This window comes from Alosa alosa, chromosome 15, assembly GCF_017589495.1.
Source record: "Alosa alosa isolate M-15738 ecotype Scorff River chromosome 15, AALO_Geno_1.1, whole genome shotgun sequence".
NCBI lineage: Eukaryota > Metazoa > Chordata > Actinopteri > Clupeiformes > Clupeidae > Alosa > Alosa alosa.
The window spans coordinates 11205516-11232129 of NC_063203.1; the positions used below are offsets into that span (position 1 = coordinate 11205516).

A 26614-nucleotide genomic window follows, 5' to 3' on the forward strand; every position below is an offset into this window, starting at 1 on the left:
CTTTGACAATCCCTATATGACCGCTTCGCTAGCTTCGCTAGCGGCGGTCATAATAAGTTGGCAAAACTGTAGAACATTATAGTCGTGTCAGTAAAGCTTATTTTGGATTTGGCTGGAATTTGAATAGAAAGTGTGTGTTGAATAAAAATAAAAACAGAGAGCCAATTACAGCAAAATGAGAGAAAGCTGGGGAGAGGAGTACAGAAAATGGAGATAGCGAGACAGAGAAACACAGAGAGTATGAAATAGCAGTTGGAGAGATGTGAGGAGTGAGGAGAGGAGAGAGACAGAGGAAGTAGAGAAAGTTAAAAGGTCACTCACCAGAGTGCAAACTCAGGCTGTTGTCGCTCATCTCACATGTACATCCCCACTCACACTGCCACCCGCTGATATGGAGGGGACACACACCTAGAGACACACCAAAACACACAGGTGGGGTTTTACCTAAGCCAAAGTCATGTGCTACTCATACAACACATACGTCTCACTCGAGTCAAACTTGAGGTCTAATGACTCGACTACACCACTGGTGGATGAAAACGGGATGAAAACAAAATTTTCAGAGGAACAAATAATCTTTAAGCGCTGTTTGGTCCGGTGCCCACTCGCGTTTGGAGTTCGTGGGAATGTTTCTTAGTTATCTAACACAGGTGTCCACTGGGTGGTTTGTGTGTGAGTTTGTGAACACAATACAATATCGGTTATATAAGCTTACAACACTGAAACATATTGGACCTAAACAACCCACAAGAATGATATGTCTGTATACTCTGTAAATGTTTAATGGTTTCAGTGTAACAAACTCTGGAGAAACTGTGAAGTGGAATCATAAAAACCATATTACCATAAAAAACATATTAGAATATGAACCTTGGAGTCTTGCATGGGATGGAAAAAAGGTTTCTTTTTTACTTTTCAAAATAAATAGCATTATTAATGTGTAAATCTATTGTATTTACTCATCTTCAGCTAGCAAATGCATTGGTTCTTAAGAATGTTGTAGAAAAGTCTGAATGGGTATGAATTATGTGTGCTCAAGGCAGAAGAATGTCTGCACGATTCAAGGTCATGTGACCCAAGCCGCCGCTCTATCAGAATATTCTGAAAGTGATACAGGATGTGTGTAGACTCCAGGGGCAGGGAAGAGGCACGGAATACCATGGAGATTAGCGCTCCATACTCGTACGCTCCGTCGTCCGCCTGCTCGCCTGGGCCAGCCTCTCATGCATGAACACAATGTGCCTCCTCGCTCAAGTTCTACCATCACTGCCCTCAACCCCCTTGACATAGACACACACACACACACACACACACACACACACAAAAGCTTGTGTGTGTGTATGTGTGTGTCTCCTGAGTTGAACATCAATTTGTAATTCAGGGAGGGATTCAAGGGAGTGTCACTCCACAACGATCCTGACACTGTACACTGCCTGCAGTATTTATAGGGAAGGATTGCTTTTCTCTCTCTCTCTCTTTCTTTCTCTCTCTCTCTCTCCCTCTCTCTCTCTCTCCTCTCGGATAGCTTTATTTCCACTTTGCCTCTCTCTTCTTAAAAGGTGTCAAGAGTGTTTGTCATTTTTTTTTACCTTACTAGTTAATGGCACTACAGAAATAACAAGAGAGTTCTGGGCCTTTTCCGTATAATAACCACTGTTTTTTTCAGAGAGCTAAAACAACATGGGCAGGAAACAGGAAATGGACAAGGTATTGTACATTGTAAAACTCTTTTACAGATTTTGACCCATAGCCATAGTGCTGATGATAAATATGACTAGAAGTAACCCAAATCAAACACAGTGGTTGTGACAGCTTTGTTTGGGTTAAGGGCCTTGAAAGCTAAAAGGCTCCAATTTGCCCAATGACTTTTAAGCATACACACACACACACACACACACACACACACACACACACACACACACAAACACACACACACACACACAGAGAGAGAGAGACTGAAGAGGCCATTTCCATTGAAACACTGAGAGGGAGGAAAATAAATTGCACTATTGAATAACTTCTGTTCAGCGTAATGAACAGAATCTACAGCGTCGTGACCAAAACAATGTAAACGTTATGGATACAGCACATGAGCTGCTAACTTAAAGGTGCTCTAAGCGATGTTGGGTAATGTCACTTCTGTTGACGTTCAAACAAAACAGAGAGCTAGCTCGCTACTCCCTCCCCCCTCCCTCCCGTGCAATTGAAACTCTCCTAAGCGCACATCGCAGCGAAGCAGATTTTTTTTTTCTTTTTTGCATGTCCAAATTTCCATCAAGGATTCCCGGGACACTGTAAGACCGGGATACACAAAACTTGGTGGGCATGTAACCCCACATGGATAGCATGGAACCATCGTTTTTCATTTTGATCTGTAGCCCCCCCGCTGGACTGGACCCCCGGAAAGGAGGGTAGGGCAGACACAGTTTTCTGTGAATATCTCGAGAACCGTAGTTTAGGAGGACCATTTTTTTTGTATTTTGATCTCAAGGGACCATGTCAACCCATTCTATAATCACTCATTTCATGTATAGCGCCACCTAGTTAAACACAAAAAAGTAAAAATGAGGTGTTGTAATCATAACATAACATAACATAGTCAAAACTGCACGAAATTGGAAGTGTAGGATCATTTTGACACCCTCTGAATGCATGCCAAGTTTCGTGGAATTCCGCTCATGGTGGGCCACACAATAAATTAATTTACAGTATGTTACTATACACCAACTGGCCTGTAGGTGGCCGGAGACAGTTTTCTGTGAATATCTCGAGAACCGTAGGGCCTAGGAGGTCCAACTTTTTTTTGTATGTTGGTCTTAAGGGGGCATGTCAACCCATCCCATTACCACTTATTTCATGTATAGCACCACCTAGTTAAAAATTAAAAAGCAAAAAATTAGGTGTTTTCATCACAATATCTCTGGCTGACATGGTCAAAACTGCACGAAATTGAAAGAGTAGGATCATTATGACACCCTCCGAATGCATGCCGAGTTTTGTGAACTTTCGTTCATGGGGGGCCTTACAATAAAATAATTTATGTGTACATTTAGTGACCATACACCAACAAGGATTCCCGGGACACTGAAAGACCGGGGTACACGGAACTTGGTGGGCATGTAACCCCACATGGATAGCATGGAACCATCATTTTTTGCGTTTTGATCTGTAGCCCCCCTGTTGGACTGGACCCTCTTAAAGGAGGGTAGGGCAGACACAGTTTTCTGTGAATATCTTGAGAACCGTAGGGCCTAGGATGACCAATTTTTTCCGTATGTTTGCCTCCAGGGGTCATCTTAACCCTTTCCATGTGCACACATGTGCATAAACAGATACACACGCACACACATACATTCACAGTAATCATACGTATGACACATACTCACACAGTAGACATATGTACGCATGCATGCACATGCACAAACACAGGCACATACGCAGGCACACACACAAGCACACACACACACACACACACACACACACACACACACACACACACACACACACACACACACACACACACACAAACACACACACCCACACCCACACCCACACACATAAACATAAACATGTACACGCACACAAGCACACAAGAATTTCTCAGAATTATGAACAGGGAAGATGGGGGTGGGGTTGTATAAAATGCATTTTACATGTGAAATCTATGAACTAATCATGTTTTGGTACTTGTTGTCTAGCAGATACCAGTGAGAATTGAGTGTGGATAATGCAATTTAGTTAGACAGTTAGAATCATATAGGCCTTTCAGCGTGATTTATTTTTCTGGAAAAAATGTGCTGGACTGGGCGGTGGTCATATTTTGTACCCCTCTGCGGTACATCTAGTTTTATCTTAACATTATGCTGCACTGACTTACAATAAGGAGAATGCAGTCTGACATTGCCCATGCATTCCTGGAATGCCTGTTGTTGCACTAGATGTAAAAGTCTGTTAGACAAAAAGGGAAATTCCTTCCTCCTGTTACTTTAATATCTCCTCTGAACCTCTTTTCTCAGCGCAATTAGTGATACTGACAGTTCCAACAACCAATCAGGACACAACAAGACCCTTTGATTTGATTTGCTGTTTTTTATTTGCTTTCTTGCTGATGTAATACATTGGATGCATGCACACATTCATCTATTATGAAAATCGTTACCGAAAACTTCAATTGACAGTCCATTCAAATCACTTGGTTAGCCCTGTCACGTTGGTGCATTTTCACCTTGTGCCAGCCATCCATGAAACCACCTGTCAGAGACAGTATAATGCCCAGTAATACGAATAATAAGCGAATGCTTCTATCTGTTGCACCTCCAGTTTCAAATTACATATCCCTGTGTCTGTTTTGTTTTTGTAAGCGCATCCTCAAGTGGTGCCGTGTAAATATATCAGTATGCATATAAGCCATTTTCAACAAAATATCCAAAATGTTATGTTTCCCAGTAAATTACTTTATCACAAATTTGATACAGCTGTCACTGAATGGCATCTTTTGTGACTATGGTCAAAGGAAGAAGGTTGTTTACCAGTAACAGTCAAAGCTTGACAGGAAAAAAGACAATTCCTCCTATCTGCTTATATTCAATTAACCTCACAGAGCAGGAGCTGTCCGTCAGTGGCTCATTCTCATTCCTTATGAATCTGTACAGAGAGAAACTACGATGCGATAATAAATGCTGTTATCCATCTCCGCAAGTACAAAGCATACGGTGATGTTGCTGCAAACCAGATGAGCCCTTTTGACGTCAGAGGCTCAGATTATGTCACGGCACCCTCAGCCAGTAAGGAATTTAAATACATTCCTGTGCATCGAGAGAATGTTATCATGCTAATCCCTGAACGTTGTCTTGATGTACAGTAAGCAACTTTGTGATTTAAAATAATATCCTGACAATGTCATCCTCTTGTGACCAAGCTCTGCCTTACAATGCCTAATGCACAACACGGAAGGAGTCAACGTGGGCTTGGGACGAGCGAATCATCCGACTCCCGACTCCCTCCAGTCCTTTGCTTATCGGGTCTTCAGCTGTCAGCCGTCCCCCTTGTCAGATCCCCTCACAATCCCTCGCCTGGGCCGACACTTCAAACAGACAAACAGCACCCCGCCAGAATCCATGCCACTCCCCTGACCCCGGCAGTGTAGACTCCAGTCATTACGGGGGATTCTTTTTGCTCTAGACCAGAGAGGCGCACAGGGCAGGGTTGGCAGGGTGGGGGTGGTGATGGGTTGCGGAGAAGCTTTACACACAGAGACAGGACTAGTCCTGGTTCCTTCCTTTTTATCCGCCCACACAATCTGGGTCACAGTTACTGCTGCGTCCATCTACCATGGCCATAGAAAAGAACGGCAGCATTTTTACCTTCTTTTTTTTTCCTTGATGCTCTCCCAGAGACGGGCTGGTAGCGTTGCGTTCCATTCCACTCAGTGCATCTGTGCTTCACAGTCATGTATTCTTTACACCATCTGCACTGGATGGATGAAAATAACTCCAAGCTAATTAAATCCCTGCGTCTGCCATCTCGTGGGACGTTTAGGATAGCAGATACATTTGAATTCTGTCTGATGAACTTCTGTTTTCAGGATTTATGCTGTAGCTACTCACAGGCATTCCACTACTTACACAGACTGGACTTTGTCAAATATACATGTCTAGTCTATAAAGATGACAGAGACACACACACACAGTATAAGGCTGTTTCACTTTACACATGGATCACACAGACAGATGCATGCACCTTTCCTTTACACACTGATGGTTTCTGCCTTTGTTGTTTGTGGAGCTCGGGATTGCAAGGATCCTTTGACTGGGATAACACACAGCAAGAGGGAAAAAAACAGCCTTGTTTGTGCACCTCATTCGGCACAGAAGACATTCGTTGGCAGATAAAACCTACGGCAAATAGACAACTGATTAATGAGCACAAAGCACCGAAGGAAGGACAAGGAGGCTGGAGAAGTATCCCATCTGTATTAGCCAGACAAGTCCTTAAGCTTGCCATCGGATAGACTTAGCCCCAAGTCTAATAAGGCTCGAGGACAGAATGGGAAATCAATACCCAAGTGAGCCATAATGTGTATTAATCACCAGATCTAATTATTTCCTCAGCACTGCACAGGGTAAAGGTCCTGGTAGAGATGTCATATTTTAGCAGGTGTCTCCTGTGACCGTGCACTACCAACCCCCCCACCCCCGCACCCCCCCCTTTGTGTCATGGAGGGAGAGAAAGCACGAGAGAGAATAAAATAGAGATGAGCCATAAACTGTCTGTGGCTGTAATAAGCTCGTGAAAAGGACACTCTCAAAGTCATTATGACTCAGCAGCCCAAGCGAATAGGGCATTCGGTCAGCGAACAATGACACTTCCAGACAGACGCAAGCTTGGACACCCCAGTTTATTCATTCCACAAAAATACTATTATGCTCTCCTGAGTATAGCTCCTATTACTCTGGATAGCTCTATCAAACCCTCCGTCCTCCTTGTGTGCGCACTGTATGAAACAAAATGGCCAAGCACGTAGAACTCCATTACAAATTTTGCCTCGAATGACGTCTACAGGTTGATGGGATCCCATTTTCGTCAGTAATGTGGTGACCTCCACATAAGAGCGTGGTGCAATTTGCAAATAAAGGCCATGCAAAATGAATGCTATCAATTTCTGACGACTTTAATAGAATGTCACTTGAACAAGAGTCTGTAGCAAGCAATCGCAGACTAATTTCCTCCAGAGACTTGGCTTGCACTGGAATGCATGTCAAAGCCATTAATAGATTAGAGGCCAGCTGCACGGTGAATGCCTGAGCAACGAAATACAGCAATAAAACACAGTCTATGGCCTGAAGTACAGTAGCCACTAATAAGACATCCCTTGGGTTATATAGTATTGCATGTGTGTATACCATATAAACCCATTAGAAGTAGTAGATTCACTGATCAATTGATTGATTAGTGAATTGATTGATGGATTGATTGATTGATTGACCTTATCCTTTATTAATCTGTTGATTAATCTCCTATGGCACCTGATTAACAGAAACAGATGCACAACATCATTTCCTTTAGTCGCGAAAGTTATCCTCTGGGCGGGATCCAGATTCGGAAGCATCCCATTTGGACAACAACACATGCTCATCTTTTCAAATTAAAATCAAGCTTCATTTTTTCTTGTTGGGACAAATTGCAAAAGAGGATTAGCATGCACATTTGCCTAATTCCCGAAAGACGTCTTTGTAATTTTCCCCAGATTATGTTTGTAATCTTCCCACGGGCACATCTGAAGCTGTAAGTGGCTGTGTTAATGTGGCTATTGTAATATATAGTCTTTGGCATGTTCGATGCTTGGCAGACGAAAGAGTTCACAGAGGGGAGAGATGGTAATGTGTCCCGCTGCCATTTCAACTTGTCACGGGCCACAAGTTAAGTAATGATTGAGCATTATCACAAGACCGTCATTGTTATGTATCATTACAAGTTTTTCATGAAATAGAGCCGTTACATTGGAACCTCTACAATCATACCTTACTCTTGATGAACATCATACCTGATTGATAATTAACATTTAGCCTATGTTTTTTTTCTGTTATATTCTATTGCCATCCATAGCAACTAAATTAAAGTATCAAAACTAAATCATGTATAAACCAAATTGATTTGATAAAAGAATGCTAAAACAATTCAGAATAATACTGATAATTATGTTTTAAATATGTTTTCTGCTTTTTTCTACATAATGCATTCCATATCTATGCCTGATTTCCTTCACATTCTTGTCATATTTTACCAACTCAGCAAAATTATCAACTACCCCATACACAGAGAGAGAGAAAGAGTGAAAGAAAGAGAGGGTGAGTAAAAGAGAGAGAGAAAAGGGGAGAGTGGCAGGGCATCCCAGCATGAAATTAGATTTATTGTGCATTCCTCCCTTTTATGCACCACTGGAACCAATACAATGCACATCAGATAGAATCACACAGAGACAAAAATATTTCATCTCAAAAATACTCCCAAGGATTCCTACCTAAGCCCTCCAAAGAAATTGAACAGAAAGTGTGTTGCAGTAGTGTGCACATAAAAATATTCATTTGACTGCATAACAAACTCAGTTCTCAGCCTCCTTAGTGGCTTACCTTTACATTTGTTTCCTTCAAAGGCCCGATTGAAAGCATCTCAAATCAAGACAAAAGGAAAGCATAAACAGTGTACCACCATGTTGTGCCACTCTGTGGTTGAAGTATGGGGGAAAAAATGTGTGATCCAAACTCTGTCTCGAAGGAAGAAATGTTTGGGGATTCTGTTTCTGAATGCTCATTCTAATCTCCGTCTACTTCTTATAAAAATATATATAGTAAACACAATGCTTAAGATTTGGTGTTTTTATTTAGGACCACTGCTACTTCAATCACTAACACGAAATGAAAAGGCAAGCTGCAGCAAGTCAACTATGCCAATCAGTCATTGTTGAGAAGATGAATATGTGTGGATTGTATCTCGTTGTTTGACATGCATCTTTACTGTAACACATATCTCATCTAGGATAGCATTCACGATGACTATGTCACAGCGCTTGAATAATGCACCACTGCTGTGTAATTCATGTGGGTATACTTCAATTCCACACAGCTCTTGTTTAACTAAGCACTCACTGCATACTGTGAGCCAAGGATAACTACGCATCAAGGGCACACCTACAGAGAAGATGTAGGCATTACCTTTGCCCTCATGCTGTTAAGTAGCACTGAAGGAATCAAAGAATAAGACTGTTAGAAATATCATGCATCTTATGCCTTCATAGGATTTGGACTGCATCGTCAAGGATTCAGGGTCAGCAGTATTTGCCTTTACTGTGATTAGTTTATTGACCAAAGCCTGCAGCTGTCCAGAGATGGTCTCTAAGCATGACCTTTCTGTAACTGTAACTTTCTGTAACTGCCATTGCTGTATACACATTACAAATCTGCAATGCAACATAGAACCATATCTGGAATGAACTCTGTACGTGTGGAGTATATGAAAAATGTAAACAGACAGCAGTTATTCTGACTTAAATCAGCAATTCAAAGCCCTCCCAAATAATTAACACATCAATGAGACAGACACTGAAGCAGTCACTCGATGTTTGTCCTTGCAAGTTTGCAGGAAGGTTTTTTTTTTTTTTTTATATAAATATTTACATAATAAATAGTAAACAATTAAGAAATAATTTACTAATCTTACTGACAACTGTATGGAGACACAGTGAGAGAATATGGCCAAGAGACACAAATCAAAGAAAAGTGTGTGTAGTGTGTGGTGGTGTTGCAGGTTAAGATGGCAGCAGTATTGGGAATAATTAAAATCAGCATTACATTGGACTTTTTTATTCTCAATGGGACACCTGCTATGAAACATTTGGGAACCACTAATCAAGCCCAAAGAACTCAGTAGGGCATTTCCCTAGTTTAATTTACTAGTGTAGACCTGGGCGAGTTCATAGTGCGAGTGGAACCACTCTTCACTGATATTCATTTAATATTCCAATTCAATTCAAAGCCCTCCCAAATAATTAACACATCAATGAGACAGACACTGAAGCAGTCACTCGATGTTTGTCCTTGCAAGTTTGCAGGAAGGTTGTTTTTTTTATTTATATCAATATTTACATAATAAGTAAACAATTAAGAAATAATTTATTAATCTTACTGACAACTGAATGGAGACACAGTGAGAGAATATGGCCAAGAGACACAAATCAAAGAAAAGTGTGTGTAGTGGGTGGTGGTGTTGCAGGTTAAGATGGCAGCAGTATTAGGAATAATTAAAATCAGCATTACATTGGACTTTTTTATTCTCAATGGGACACCTGCTATGAAACATTTGGGAACCACTAATCAAGCCCAAAGAACTCAGTAGGGCATTTCCCTAGTTTAATTTACTAGTGTAGACCTGGGCGAGTTCATAGTGCGAGTGGAACCACTCTTCACTGATATTCATTAAATATTCCCTCCTTTCATTTCCTCATAATTAACAAGATGGAAACGTGCTATGTACAACTGGCAATGACTGGCACCTCTTGGTTTGATCCAGCAATAGTGACTTGTAGCGTTGTTCAAAATGACAACCCTCCTCCTATCTCAACAAGATGTCTGAAACATATGAAGTACAGTAGCCCAGATGCATCTATGCATCTATCTATCTACAGTATCTATCTATCTATCTATCTATCTATCTATCTATCTATCTATCATGTCAGCTAAGCAAACCTCACCTATGCTATAGAGTCTTTAATGAGTTTCTTCACTGTAAAGTGTTGTGAGTACTTAGAACAGCACTATATACATGTAATGTGTTACCGATGTTGTTGCCATTCAAAATCTGAAGACACTGATCGGTGTGAGAGCATATTACCAGCTTATATGTAGTAGAGTGATTAATTTTTCCGTTGATTGACTTGACCTATGTTTGATTACTCCATCACTTGTGGCCTATGTGTTTGTGACATTGTGAAAGGCATCTTGGTTTAGTGTTGGGGTAAATGGTTCCAATGTAAAAGTGCCTTAGGAGATGTTTCAAAATCAATGTATTTGTTTCACTGTATAGCAGTGCTCATATTTTCAGAAATTGAGCAAGTGATGGGTGGTAATAATGTTGCCTTCACAACACAGCATGACGTCTGATGACTTTTAATGAGTGGCCGCATTCATTATCAAATGGGATGACGATCCGTAACAAAGCACTTAGTATAAATCCCACACATTGCTTATAATGCATTCAGACATCTACCACTGCTTTTCCGCTACTTTTAATGACCAAGACAGTGACTGGAGATTCTGAGAAAGTCTGTGAGTGCCATGGTGGCCTCATTTGTCAGAGCCTACTAATGTAAGGAGTAATAGAAACAGTATACTGTAGATCCAAGCTCATTCTGTATCACAACACAAGGCTCTCTCTGTCCTTTAAATCTACTGATCTGCTGTTTGTCTGAATTCTTGCATCACTGAACAAACAAAAATATGTATTTAATCTACCTTTTAACCTAGTGTTACTCCACTGAGATCTTCTTACCACCGTTCTTCTTCTTAAAAGCTCCTGGTGTCGGTAAAACTGATGTGTTGGTAAGCTGTGTAAAAGTGTCTGCCCCTTCCTAATTAGCCACCAGCTCAGATGTATTGCTACTGCTTTATTAACTACACCAGGAAAACAAATGTGTCTATTAAAGTGCCGGCCTTTTGTTTGGTACAACCCTGGGAATGGGCACTGCCTATATGTGCAGGCTTGGGTACTTATTTACTCAGAGGAGAAAACAAACAGCACTGTCCAAGACTATTGTTACTAATCACAAGACACATTATTAAATTAATACCAGCAACTTTTTGTTGACACTGTACCCAGGGTTCTAAATTAACACCCGTATTTGATGGTTTACTATTACGTTTTATGTAGTTGAAAGCGTGTCGGGCTTTCCACCCGTTTATTGCGAGACAAGCCAGCTGTGTTCATTCATTCATTGAACGTGCGCTGTACTGTAATGGAAACCTTATTGCGTAGCCAAGTAGCCTAAATTGAGTTATGTTTTAATTATGCATGATTTACTTTTAATTAAATTCATAGGCTGCAATGTCTCGAGTCGCGGCAACAATTGTGTTTAAATGTAGTAGGCTAGCCTAGGCCTACTGCTTCAGCCTCAGAAGGTGTTTGATCACGAAAATGTCGTCATGTTCTGTCAGGATTGCTGCATGTAGGCCTACGCCAAAGAAAAATACAAAATGAACAAAAAGTCTAAGGACTAAGGAACTGAGGGAACTGAGGGAAGAGTTCTGAAGACATGTGATTCAAATGATAGATAGATTGATAGATAGATAGATAGATAGATAGATAGATAGATACATACATACTGTAGATAGATAGATAGATAGATAGATAGATAGATAGATAGATAGATAGATAGATAGATAGATAGATAGAAAGAAAAATGTGGCTAGTGGAAATTCTGATTGGCTGGTAACTTTATAAAGTTACAGTACCAGCCACATTGGCTGGTGATCAAAAAAGTTAATTTAGAACCCTGACTGTACTATGCATAATGGCACTTAGTTATACAATGTTGTATCCATGTTTTAAGCATTATGTAAGGCAGTCAGACACTCTTGTACATGCATACCTGCAAACAAACACACTCCCACACACCCACACACACACACACACACACACACATACTGTACACAGAGAGCCATCATCTAGAAGAATACCACCAGGAAGGCACCACGTTTTGTGTGCGCACCACGGCTCCCGCTCTCTAGCACATCTAAGCAAGGGTGCGCTATTTTAAGCATCCCTAACTAATCTTTCCACGCCACCCCTCATTCGCCGCTCGCTGAATCTTCCCTCTCACTCCAACAGTGTGTACTCCAGCGTGTCTGTCGTTTGCCAAGCCAATGTGACAGTCTGTCTGTAAACAACAAGGATAGGAGCCACTATCAACAAGAGTAACGCCCCTTCCTACTACTCCCACCCGTTACCGATTGTGCTCAATATTTCTTATACCCTCCTCTCTCTGGTGTGTGCAGTAAATGATGGCAGTCACTGTCTACACTTTGTCACACCTGTCAAAAGTCACTTAGTTGATGGAGAGGTGTGCGTACACACACACACACACAAATGCATACACACACACACACAAATGCATACACACACACACACACACACACAAATAGAGGCATTGCAGAAGGGGAAGAATTGCAGCATACCACTATAAGTCAGTGTGTATGATGGTGGTAGTTTTGGTGTGTGTGTGTGTGTGTGTGTGGGGGGGGTAAATAAATAAACAAACAAACAAAATAAAGCACTACAAAGGCGAGGGAAATGTCAAAGAATACCTTCCGACTGCCAATACAGAAAACAGTGGTAGGGTGGTAGCAGGAACTGCAGCGCTGTGCAATTTGTTTGGCTTCTGCTGTTGGGAACACTCACTGGAGGAGTGGGGGTGTGGGCTGCCTGTTTGTCATTTGAACGGTGCCAGTCTGTTTGAGATGTGCGGTTGCCAGAGGGGTGCGAGAGGGAGAGGAGAGGAGAGGAGAGGAGAGGAAACGGGATGTTCCGTAATCAAATTATGTGCCCGGGACCCAAGACAAGAAAAATATTAAAGTGGCGTACGCAATGAGATTTGCCAAACTGTCAACCAATCCCCATTCATGAACCCCCCGATAAACTGGGAAGGGATCCCATAAAGGCAGAGACACACTTACTCACGTTGAAGACCAGTAGGTAGCATTTCTTTTCTACCTTCATCTCCATCCAATTCCACCGACACCATTAGCCGTTATGCACTTTGCTTCATTACAGTTATTTTCATTGAAGCTTCCCTAGGTTTAAAAAAAAAAAAATCTCAAAAGAAAAAAAAAAAAAAACAACTACGGAGAGAGATTTTCTGCGAGAGTGCTTCATTAGTAGCCTGGAAATCCAGACCCAAATCTAGAAAGATTTAGGATCTGGTTATGAGTAATGAGAATGGCCCAACTCAAGGGGCGGCACCGAACATGCATTTGAAAATATCACTGTACGCAATTGGATAACTACAACCAATGTTTACTGACTGATTCCGGGCTTCAACGCAATTGGATTACACTACGACCAATATTTACTGATTGATTCCGGACTTTGACGTTGCTGCGATGTCATCATCTGTTTAGCTTGCCTCTGGCCTATATCAGATACACCAATGTGATTGTTGCAGCTCGGCTCCAATGGCATGGGTTTTGAGCATCATTGATTGCCAGAGTGACTTGCTGAGCAATTCAAATTGTGCTCTCGCGACAACTGTGGATTTCCAGGGTACTTCATTAGTAGCCCAATTACTGGAACTCTTGAAACATCACACATTTTCCACCATGTCAGAGAAATAAATATATAACTGTAAAAATCATATTCAGACGGATGCTAGGAATCACTGCTTCGACTAAATGAATAGTTTGTAGTACCTCCTCTGAACTTTTAACTTCTAAAGACTTATATATACTTATATAAACATTATAAACAATATCTATCAAGTGAGATGGTCTGTTGTGAGGGTGTCTTTGCCAAAGCAAACTACAGTACCTGTGACTGTGGCTGTCAAGTGTTGATGCATAGGCATCAGTTGACACCTGTTCCTGTGACATTTGCTTACACACACACACTCACACACACACACACACACACACACACACACACACACACACACACACACACACACACACACACACACACACTTAAAATCCATTCATCAGAAATAGACTTGAGTGAGTTCAAGTTCTAGTGAGTTCTCCACTCCTGGCATTGCCCCACTATATTAAAGCAGTACCAAATAGCATATAGGTGCTATCTAAATTAGGCTGTAGGCCTACTCAGTACACTGTGTTTGGTATCTGATTGCATAAGCCTGGTGTCAGGAACCGAGGAAAATATCACCTACAGTACTCTTAAGTTGTCTAATTTGATGTAAACCATGCAAGAGCACGCCACAACAAGAGCTCAGTGAGATTATACTGTAACTAGCTTGTCAACATGAACCAGTAATTATTTCTCAGACATCAAATGGCAGAGTCAAGGATTGCAAGAGTGGGGAGAGAGTGAGAGAGGCAGGCAGAATGGGCAGAGAAACAGAGATAGAGAAGGGATGGACTGACCACTGGCCGGACTGACAACAGACAATTGTGCTGGCCTATAAGGGTTATGAGAAGTCTGAAATAACCTGGAATAACCTACCGGCTCAACACGTTGCACACTGTCAAAATAAAAAATAAACGGTCATATAGGAGGATACTGTTTGTGGCATGTGGATAAGTCCACACCTTTATACTACTGTATATGTTTTTGAACCCGCATCCAGCCTTTTCTAAGAGTTTAGATTTGTGAGATTGTGTGATTTTTTTTCGTACATATACTGTATGATCTCTTCCCCTTGAGGCACTCCACCTTCCCAAGAACAGGAAAGACAAGAGAGACACACACATGAGTAGTTGTCTGGTCACTGAGTCACAGATTCCTGAACTCTTCTCCACATGAAACGATTTCATAACAGACTAGCTGCAGAACCAGAGACAGAACTACAGGGCGAATTGTTCTTTCTATGCTTTATTTTCTGCTGCATTTTGATTCCCTTTCTGTACATTGTGAATTTCTGGGTAATATCTTTCACTTAATTACATTTGCTGTTATTCAGTTATAGCAATACTCTTTATTCCAGCTTAGAGCAGAGGGAGGGTACTACTGAACTCACATCCTTTAGGGGCTGTTCGCACCTTGCTCTAGCAGTTGCACTCTGATTCATGGAGGAGGATTCCTAGTTCCTCAAAGAACCTTTTGAACTTTGAGCCAAAAAATGACACTAAACACATCCAATTATCCATGAGTGCACTTAAACTCTTAAAGCGATCAAAAGGGGACCTGTATTATTCATTTTATCTTTTAAATATATATCTGGAGTAAAAGGGGGGGGGGGGGGTGAATGTGTGTGTTGCCATTTTTCCAACATGCCTGCTTCCACACACTTTGGGCCCTCTGCATTATTGATCAATCTCAAAGATAACATTAAGGGCAGACCTGTGAATTCCGTCTCCACAGTGGAAGAATGGCGCATTTCAGGGGCCACTTAAAGGCCTGTAAACACACTATTGCTCAGCGGAGGCTCCGTTCATAATGCACGAGGTGGGGTGTGAGGAAGGGGACTGGCGACGCGAGTGATCGTGGAATGGGGCCATGGTATGAAATGTTAAAGAAGGAGAAGGAGGAAGAAGATGAGGAAGATGTTTCCTTTAGTGGTCTCTGGCATTGTGGTGAAACATAATGTGGAAGTGTCAACAACATGGCAACTAGGGACTGTTTTCTTTGTGTGTGGTTGTGGTTATTGTTGTCCACAGGGGCAGAAGTCACGGAGTACCAGCAAAACAAGCTTCAGGCTTGCCCTTCAGACTTTAGACAGTTGTTAATAATTCAGTGAAAAGTTAGACTTATTTTCTTCAACAGAAATAATTAAAGAAGAACACAACAATCAGTCAATCAACAATCAATCAACAGATCAGACATATGATGGTATGACTGATGTTATTCTCCTCCTGCTCCTCCTCCTCATGATGGTGATGATCATCATCATCATCATCATCATCACCATCATTATCACCATCATCATCATGGTCAAGGTTTTTCGCTACTGTGTCCGCACCAATTGTGAAACGTGGCCCCACCGGTACTGAGCCGTAGGAGACAGCCGGAGGGGAAGCGAGGGCTCTGCCATCAGGAAGAGAGGCATTGGAGGGAAGAGCTTTTGTTTTCCTCTCCCAGACATTATTTCCAAGCTTTGCAGACACACACACACACACACACACACACACACACACACACACACACACACACACACACACACACACACACATACATACACACAGGCACTCTCTTCACACAGAGTTGCTTGGTTCTGGAGGGCTCTCATAAATATGTATAATCATAGCAGTCGCATCCCTCTCTCCCTCCCTCTCTCTCTCTGTCTTGCCTGCTAAATCTAAATGATTTGGCCTTGGCACGTGCAAGGAGCCTGCACTCTGCTTATATATATTTACACACTGCCATGATAATCTAAGGCTATTCTTTTCCCTCTGGTGTCACCTTCTCTGTCTTTATATTCCTCTGCATTTTGCACGTGTGTGTGTGTGTGTGTGTGTGTGTTTGTGTGTGAAAGTGTGCATATGTGTGTGTATGCAAGTAGTGGGGGGTGGCGTCAGTGAGTGGCGAATGTGATTTATAAATTAAACATCACAAGAGTCTAGAGGGTTGGGAGGCTGGTACAGACGCAGGAGCGCGAGCTGCTCTGTAAAAACAGCATGCGCCTTCGCTGCCATTTTGAAGGCGTCCGCTCACAGAGGACAAGACAAAAAACAGAACAAATGTGTCCAGCCAGCCGGGGCCCGCGGTCGGCGTGCACAGGTGAGCCAATGAGAGAGCGTCTGAATAATTAATGGCCTTCTCTCACAGCATCGCCTGACAACGATTCAGGGACGTTGCCACTGCTCATGTGAGGGTGGGGAAAAAAGAGCTAGGGGAAGATAGAGAGAGAAAGAAAGAAAGAAAGAAAGAAAGAAAAAGACAGAAAGACAAATGTGCCTTATGGAAATAAGCTCTAACAAATATAATCTAACAAGGCTAATCTAATCACATATGAATTTTCAAGCTTCACTTACTTTCTTTTCCACCAGACTTTCCACCACAGTGTCAGAGCAAAGCCAATCTGGCCTGGCCTCCAATAATGCCAGACTTACAGTACACATATGGATTACTATTCCTATGCTTTCATGGCAGAGTGTGCAGCAGGAGGGGACGGGTGGTGGTGGGTGGTGGTGGTGGGTGGGGTTGTACAGCATGCTCTCCCAGGCTGTATGCACAGATCACTTGCATCAAAATTAGATAGAGCAAGGCTTTCGCTTCTAAAAGTGCATTCAAAATGAAAGTAGCATGGCATCAACAGTCCATTACGGCATTCAAAAAACACAAATGCCTCGGTGTGCTGTGGGATCCTGGGAAAAGTACTAATGCACTATAATGGAGGCCGAACGCTCAGCTTCCTCTAAATACACAGTGACGTCTCTGTGGCTGCATGCAGTGTGATCACCAGGGCTTAGTCCGCCATTGAAATACAAAGAGTGCAGAAGCACATACAGTATACACACCCACACACAGGGGAAACAGCAAGGTTGTCAGTAGCCTAGATACTCAACCATTACATGATGAAAGATCGACTTTCCAGTATTTGCAGTCTTGCATGATGCATAACTGAAAGTATGTTTGCAACACAGCATACTAATCTATATGAAAGTATGTTTGCAACGCAACACTAATCTAGCTTCCTTGTGTCCATTGAATATATTTTTATACTGTATTTATCTATATATATATAATGTTGAGCTGCCGTTCTGCTGCCAACTGTCCATGATATTCATATAGAGACTCAGATTAGATGTTATCCCACTTCCCCAACAGGACGCCACTCGAGGACCTATTATGACATTGCTGACGGTTGATTAATCTTTATTGCTGAGGGATCGTGCTCAGCGAATCGACTGACAGTGTTTTAACCCCTCTCAGGCCCAGTCACTGATCTCCAGCAAGAGAGAGTAGAAGATAGTGTAGTGTGCTAGGGATTGCATCGTGCTGTTGGTCCCTTAATACACTGAGAATGGCACAGTTGTGTTGCTATAGTTCGGAATAATACGATTATGCCAGAGTGTTTTACTGTTTGTTTTTTTTGTCTGTGTACATTTGATGTTGGATGTCTTCGTTTAGCAACACCAGTGTTAGCATACATGCCTACCATATGTGTGTGTGTGTCATGTCTGTCAAGAAGAGATGATGTCTCTGAATCTGGGTGTGTTGTCGTAGCATGACAATGGCGTGCCCATGCAGAACATGTGGTATGAGACCCTTAAGTGTGCATTCATTATGGGCGACTCGCCGACTCCAATCTTCTGGGTTACCACATCACAACGAATTGAAAATGGATGCATCATTTTGGGTTGATAAACCTACTGCAACAGCGTAGAATTGGACGTCATTTTATCAGCCATCATAAAGAGTTATGTCTGGATAAAACAATATTCTTTGTAACAATAACAGTGGCTATAGTGGTGCCAATCACTGAACAAGCCTACCCCAAAAAGCATTTAGTGATAGTGAAAAATCGCAATGACACATTCTGACTCAGCTGTTTCATCTTATCTCCCCCTCGGTGATACTGTATGGATTCTGTGTTTTTCCACTCTTAATGACTCGCTTTAGGAAGATGAATATTAGCCGAGATTAATCATTGTGCAGTAGCACATCACCATAATTAATGCCTTCTATCTTTCTCCTTCTAAATAAGGACTCCCAGTTGAGTGGGTGCCTCAGTTGGGGGTCCATCTCTGGGGGAGGGGGAGTGAGACAGCACATGCAAACAACACACTCATGCTTCCTTCCTGTTAATTCTGCTATCAGTGCAGTTATCGTTGGGTCTTCCCGAACAATATAGGGTCATTCCACGTCAATTCAACCAGGGCCCACGCACTTAGGTCTCAAAAAATTCTGAAAAAATTACCAGGTGTACCTATGTTACCCAGGAGACACAAATTTTGCATGCTGGTACATAAATAGGAATAGTATGTAGCAAAATCGTCACGTTTGGTCTGGATGGTCATAGCTGTCCCTCAAAGTTGATACAAATTTTATTGGAGTTTTTGGCTGGGCTCTGTTTAAGCCTTCCGAAGACATATTTGTACTCAACATAGGCTCTTGATTTATTTTCCTTACTGAGATAAGTAGAAACACTCTCACAAAAAACAATGAACAGAAAATAAATTCCTTCAGGGTCTGAACAGCAGACTTTACAAGTCTAAAAAATCAAAGTGCGTGGGCCCTGGTTTAACTGACGTGGAATGACCCTATAAGCACTACTTTAGGACTGCGCTTAGTAATATATTACAGTAATAAAAATATGGTCATTCTTATAGGCCTTCTTTTGGATCTTATTATGACCGCCGCACAGCGAAGCGGCGGTCATATAGGTTTAGTCAGATTTTTTTTTTTTTTTTTTTTTTTTTTTTTTTTTTCGCATGCCCAAATTTCCGTCAATGATTCCCGGGACACTGAAAGACCGGGTACACGAAATTTGGTGGACATGTAAACCCACATGGATAGCATGGAACCATCGTTTTTCGTTTTGATCTGTAGCCCCTCAGCTGAATTGGACCCCGAAAAGGAGGGTAGGGCAGACACAGTTTTCTGTGAATATCTCGAAAACCGTAGGGTTTAGGAGGACCATTTTTTTTTGTATGTTGATCTCAAGGGGCCATGTCAACCCATTCCATAACCACTCATTTCATGTATAGCGCCACCTAGTTAAACACAAAAAGTAAAAAATGAGGTGGTGTAATTGAAGGTATCTGTGACCTAACATAGTCAAAACTGCACAAAATTGGAAGTGTAGGATCATTATGACACCCTATGTATGCACGCCAAGTTTTGTGGAATTCCGTTCATGGGGGGCCACACAATAATAAATTAATTTATGTTACTATACACCAACTGGCCTGTAGGTGGCCGGAGACAGTTTTCTGTGAATATCTCGAGAACCGTGGGGCCTAGGAGGTCCACCTTTTTTTTGTATGTTGGTCTTAAGGGGCATGTCAACCCATCCCATTACCACTTATTTCATGTATAAGCGCCACCTAGTTAAAAAATTAAAAAAGCAAAAATTAGGTGTTTTCATCTCAATATCTCTGGCTGACAAGGTCAAAACTGCACGAAATTAAAAAAGAGTAGGATCATTATGACACCCTCTGAATGCATGCCAAGTTTTGTGTACTTTCGTTCATGGGGGGCCTTACAATAAAATAATTTATGTGTACATTTAGTGGCGCATACACCAACAAGGATTCCGGGACACTGAAAGACCGGGTACACAAAACTTGGTGAGCATGTACCCCCACATGGATAGCATGGAACCGTCATTTTCGTTTTCATCTGCAGCCCCAGCTGGACTGGACCCCCCCCCAAAAGGAGGGTAGGGCAGAACACAGTTCTCTGTGAATCTTTTATGGTATGTTGGTCTCAAGGGCCCACATCAACCTGGCTCATAATCACTCATTTGTGATTTGCCCCGGGTAAAAAAAATGAAAATCAGTAGGATTAAAAAAGAAAGCCAAAAATAAATATTCATCATCATCATCATGGCTGCATTTTCAGTATTGGCGAGAAGTAGTCGTTTGTCCACTAGATGGCGCGCATCGTTGCAGTGAGAGGCGTAATTTTTTGTTGGAAGTTAAAAGTGGGTTGGAAAAAACAATGGGCGCTTCATACAAGGACTGTAATTTACCTTGCGAACATCTAATAAGGATAGGGCGATGTTCACATGAAGTGTAATTCCCATTTCTTCTTGAAGCCGAAATAAATCTAAGGATGTTTCTCGGACATGCTTGGTTTTACTGCAGGTACGTTAATCTTGTAATATCAATAAGGACCTAGGTAATGTTACCGTTAAGCGTTGGTTGAGTGATGGAGGCATTTGATTGATTGCATTTGTAGAAAACTATAAATGCGGTTATACCAAGCAAATTGATAGCAGCACTGTTTGTATCTTCGACTGTCATTTATTGCCGCGTGCTACAAAATCATTCTGTGCAATGGAAGATTTACCAACGTTACACCGGTCTGATACAGTTTTGCCTATACATGCGTGAGACTGAGACGCCTGTTTATTTTGTTTTAAGTGCGTGCAGGGTGTGAGGGGAATCGATGTGCTTTGATTACAGCTTGGTAGTTGTAGTCTGTGAAATTAAAAAAAAGCGTGTGTGTGAAGTATCCAAACAATGACACCTTCATTTCATTATGGCTGCTTTAGCAAAACACCTTAAGCTACTGTGTAGTGGGTCCCATTTAGAAGTGGCTACTTCATTTGCTTTTTCCTTGACTCATGGAGCTGCGTGAATGTTATTACAACTTTTAAGCCCGCGATATGACAGTTTAAGTCCGCTTGATACTGTAAAGCGTAAGCCATTGGTTTCAAAGGAGATTTTATTTGTGTCGCCAGCATAGCCTATTGACAATTTATGTTGTCAATAGGCCTACCTTATAATCCTACCTGTAGCTTAGGGAAGCTAACAACTTTTTCTATTAGGATCTAGTTTGTTAGTTACCGTTTTGTCATAACTCCCTGATGCATTTTTTTGCATTTAGAATAGCCAGAGCGTGTAAATCTCAATCGGAAAATTAAACAATATCGGTGCCTATGGACTAGGCTGGGTGAACCCAGCCTGATCTGCCCGCTATTTTTTTTGATTTCTTAAAAGATTGAGCTTGGTCTGATGAAAGCCAGACTAGCCATGGACCTCAGTTAAACAATGCAAGGGAACATGAATCAGCCTATATTTGCACTAACAATAACAGACAAAAGCTTTTCAACTTTGGCCCGTTAAAATGTGTATGAACAGTCTAGCGGCGCATTTCATCAAGGCCCATTTGGACATGTCAGTTATTTGCACCACTGGTTAGATGTAAAACAGCATTTCGTTTCAGACTAGGCTACTGTTACTTAATTTGTGCATTAACAATAACGTTTCAGACTACTGTTACTTAATTTGTGCATTGACAATAACGTATTACATGAACTAAAGATGACTAAAATCTTATGTAGAAGAAGAAACATTCACAAAAAAATCCATCCATCCAAAATGACCTTTGTTTTTGATAGCTGTTGAAAACGGCATGGAACTGACAGAGATGTTTTTGTTTATAAATACATAAAAAATAAATAAATAAATAACATTATGCTGATACCTTTTGCTTTTCCCAAATACAATGTAGCCTACAGGTGTAAGTGACCTTTCATCAATCCAGTTGCAATGGATGAACTGTGATGAACTGCCCTACTTGTGATTGTTTAGAGATTTTAAAGGTTTTATAACAATTCTACATCTTCTTTGGCTATTCTACAATCTATTCACCTTTTCAGCACCAGTAGGGTACTTTCTGTGCAGCCGCTTTACACACTCAGGCATGCCAAACAAGCATACACAAAAGTTTCAAGAGTGGGGGATGGAGTAAAATATGGAGACAAATTGAAAGTGTGATTTATTTTCGCGGAACGGATGTACAGGACTGAGCGGCGGTCATATTTTGTACCGCTATGCGGTACATCTAGTTTTAAAGGTATCGGTTGGTGTGTAGTCTAATTGGTGTATATAGTCTGAAAAATAATATCAATGTCATGGCTTTCATTCTGTTGCAGTTTGTGCAAACATTACTTTACTAAAACACACATTTTTAGACCGCGGCAATATTTAATCCATGAGAAGAGCATTAAATATGAAAGCTGTGTTGCCACTTCGCTGCATGTGTGCTAAAAAAGGAGTCACTACAGTATATAGCTTCAAACAACACTGCAACACTTACCATTTCGCCAGGTATTTTTAGAAGGGAGGATGACTGCAACGATTTAATGAATGCTCCTTCTCATCAGCCCCAGGTAGACGCCAATGAGACCTGTTGACAGCCTGTCAACACTTCTTTTGTTATTCAATTATAAGACCTTGCAGCAATGGCCACTTGTCTGCAAATATAACTCTGACCTTTGTAGTCATACTTTTTACAAACAGCCTGCAGCTGGACACCAAAAACTTGTGGGATTGGTATAAATGACTGTATTCTTTAGTGAGTTAGTGAGACACCAAAAACTTGTGGGATTGGTATACTGTAAATGACTGTATGATTTAGTGAGTTTGCAAAGCCAGAGAATCAAGCAGCTGGATCAAATATCACTAACCTGTCAGTGAACTATAACACAACAACCGCCTGCCTGGTACATGTCTTAAAGTAAGGTCCCAGTATACATGTAAATATAAGTCTAAGTATATATACTCTTTTGATCCCGTGAGGGAAATTTCGTCTCTGCATTTATCCCAATCCGTGAATTAGTGAAACACACTCAGCACACAGTGAACACACAGTGAAGTGAAGCACACACTAATCCCGACGCAGCTGCCTGCTTACAGCGGTGCTTGGGGAGCAGTGAGGAGTTAGGTGCCTTGTTCAAGGGCACTTCAGCCTTTCGGAGTTCGAACTGGCAACCCTCCAGTTACAAGGCCGAAGCGCTAACCAGTAGGCCACGGCTGCGCTTATGTCCCCAAGTACCCCAAGGACTTTTTTTGTCATTCCGAATAAACTATTCTGATTGAAAAATGTGTGCCGTCTCTTTACATGGGGTACGTTCTATTCCAATCAGGTGCTCTCAAGTCTTTAAAATCTTTGACCGGAATAGCCGTTGTGCCTACTTGTCCATGAAAAGATACATCATGGATTCTGATTGACTCCATACATGGCTGTTCAATTTGAATATGAATGAAATACACCACCTCTTTTATTCTGATTGGATCAGACATTTTTATTCTGATTGAGGTGTTTAGAATTTTTATTCCAATTGAGCCATTATTCCGTTTCTAATCGGATTAAAAGTGTCTATGTAAACTTGGCTATTGGTGTACTGTGCTTGAAACATCCCCCTTTTCTTCACTTTTGGACACACTGGTCTCCCTTAGAACCATCCTCCAACATGCAGAACAGTCTGATAGACTTTTAAGGGTCGCGTGAAAAATTACGCTAAAGAGGTGCCAGTACATCAAAAATGGACAAGAATGGTTAAATATTTTTTATTTCAGTTTTACACTGTGTTGCTTTAACAACATGGTATGAGCAGATAGCTGACAAGCATGTCCTCTCCATGCTGATACTATGCACCTGGCTTTAACATTACTACTACATTACTGAGACAATGGACGAGACACGCACGCATCATCAGTGCGTTGATACGTCATACAGGCATGTACATCACTGACGCATTACACACAATTACTGTATGTGTTCCCACTCAGCTGATGAGACACTTAAGAATAGTGGGGCACATTCTGTGCAGACTGAGCTTCATGGAAGTATCATTTCATACCAATGTAGTCACCAAGGTAGTTTCCTAGTTCCTGAGCATAAAAAACAACGGTGTATATATAACTAAATATACTACCAGGTTCAATAAATAAATATGGCCTGTGAACATTGCCTGTAATGTTCATCTATCAAGATTTTGCATTCTGTGTAATTTACAGCTCATATATAAACCCTCTGTCCAGAACACATCACATGGGTAACAAATGCTTCTATAGAAAGTGACTTAAAACTGCATGAAAAACATAGGCCTACCTTTAAATTAGTGGTTGTACTCCACAGAAATCAAACCCATGACTATACTGCCATTTATTCTAATATTCTACTAGTTCAGCAATAGGAAATGTTTTTGTACTCGCGTGGGTGGTTTTCTGTGATTGACAGCTTGAAAAGCCTGCATTATAATGATTAAATCCAGTTATTTACAATCCAATAGAGTCCTGAACAAATTGCACTACGAGTGACACAACTCGTGCTGATTGCATTCTTTGGGTAACGCGTGGGGGCTTCATTTGCAGCAGAGTGTGATGGGCCTGAAGCCTAAGCTGTCTGTTTACTAGGAGATACCGGGAGGCTTTTGTCAGGAGTCTGAAATGCACTTTAAAGTTTCCGGTGGCCTGTAAATGAAAACAATTAATAAATGATCTGCATTTGTGTTTAACACCTGTCACCACTGCCCTGTGAACACATGGGGGGCTGCGACGGTTGGGGTTGGAGGGAGGAGGTTGTGGAGTTGGGGCTGATATGCAAAGACAAATCAACAAGCAAATTCCATTAGGTTTCCCAAGGGGATTCAGGTGTTGTGTGTTGGTGTTTAAAAGAGATTGTTGTTAGGCAGACAGCGAATGACTTTAAAAAAACACACACACAACAAGTGTGTGTCTGTGCGCGATCTTCTTGAGGCTTAAACAGGATGTCAGGCGGGGCGTCAGACAAACTCATTTAATGCACACCATTCATCACCGGAGCGAAATCACTTCCACCACCAGAAAGGTCAAATGTGGCGATACCCTTTTAAATGGCCAGCTTAGCCGCTCCAGGGTTTATCTTAATAAAAAATCACACTGAGGATGCAAGAGCTTGTCACTGCTTCCAAGCAGTTTCAATCTAGGCTGTAGAGAGAAAAAGAGAATGAGAGAGAGAGAGATTGAAAGAAAGCCAGAGCAATTGAAAGAGGGAGAGAGAAAGCCTTTTCACCTGCCTCATTCAAATAGCCAATGCACACAGCCCCATTCTTTCACCCTATTGATTTGACAATTTGCTGCTCATCTTGTTGCGATAATGCACAATGGGCCTTTAAATGTTTGATTCAAAATGACACCTTTTGTGTTGGCACTCCTGCCGAGCACCCCTTTGTCTCTGAATACAGGGCCGATTGAGAGTGTTAATTTTCTATTTAGAATCGGGTACGTAAAAAGTCTATCTGCTCTCTCAAATGCCCGACACACACACTCCCCTCAACCTCTGTCCTGTAATCTCTACCAGCCATACGTTCGCAGGTGGCAATCACTGGTTCTGACTGCAGTATTACACTGATGTAAAGAATCTACCGTATTCACAGGCATTTAATTTTGAGGAAAATAAACAAAGGACCTGTAGGAAATTTACAAAAAGCTTTAGAAATTCATAAGCCCCTGTGTCCCTATTTAAGTTTGTTTGTATATGTGAATGCTTTCATAAGCCTCTGAGAAATGCCGCCCCCTACACGCTTTCATGTGCTTTTATATGCCCAGATAAAATGGCTAACATCCAAGCATGAGCAAACAACCTGTGAAATGCATATCACATGACCACAGTGCCATTCAAGAGCTAAACGAAGGCAGTTCTGTTAAAGCTAATCGTTTTAAACCTTGGTGGTGAGTTGGCTTCCGACTGAAACAAACCTTATTCACTGTGTTCTTCATTGGTCTCCACTGGGTGGGTGACTGAGGAGATGGAGATTAGTGTCGACACTGATGAATGGAGACACAACACTGCTGCTTTCCCTGTTCTGCTACCACTGTATATCTCTCTCTATCACTGTAAACAATCCATGTAATAAAACAACAAATACGGTCAAAACAAACAAAAACTTTCGTGAATGACCCGTGTCCTCTCTGGCTACTACTGGCACGCACAAGAGGCGTTTGGAAAACAATCTGGG

At 41.5% G+C, this 26614-nt stretch overlaps 1 protein-coding gene across 1 annotated transcript in view; it reads right to left on the reverse strand.

The window, feature by feature from the left end:
- Window positions 1-26614, reverse strand: part of lrfn1 (leucine rich repeat and fibronectin type III domain containing 1) — a 121591-nt gene that overhangs the window by 44402 nt on the left and 50575 nt on the right. The window contains 1 exon segment of the mRNA XM_048264981.1: window positions 322-408. The gene's annotated coding sequence lies outside the window, so the exon portion shown is untranslated.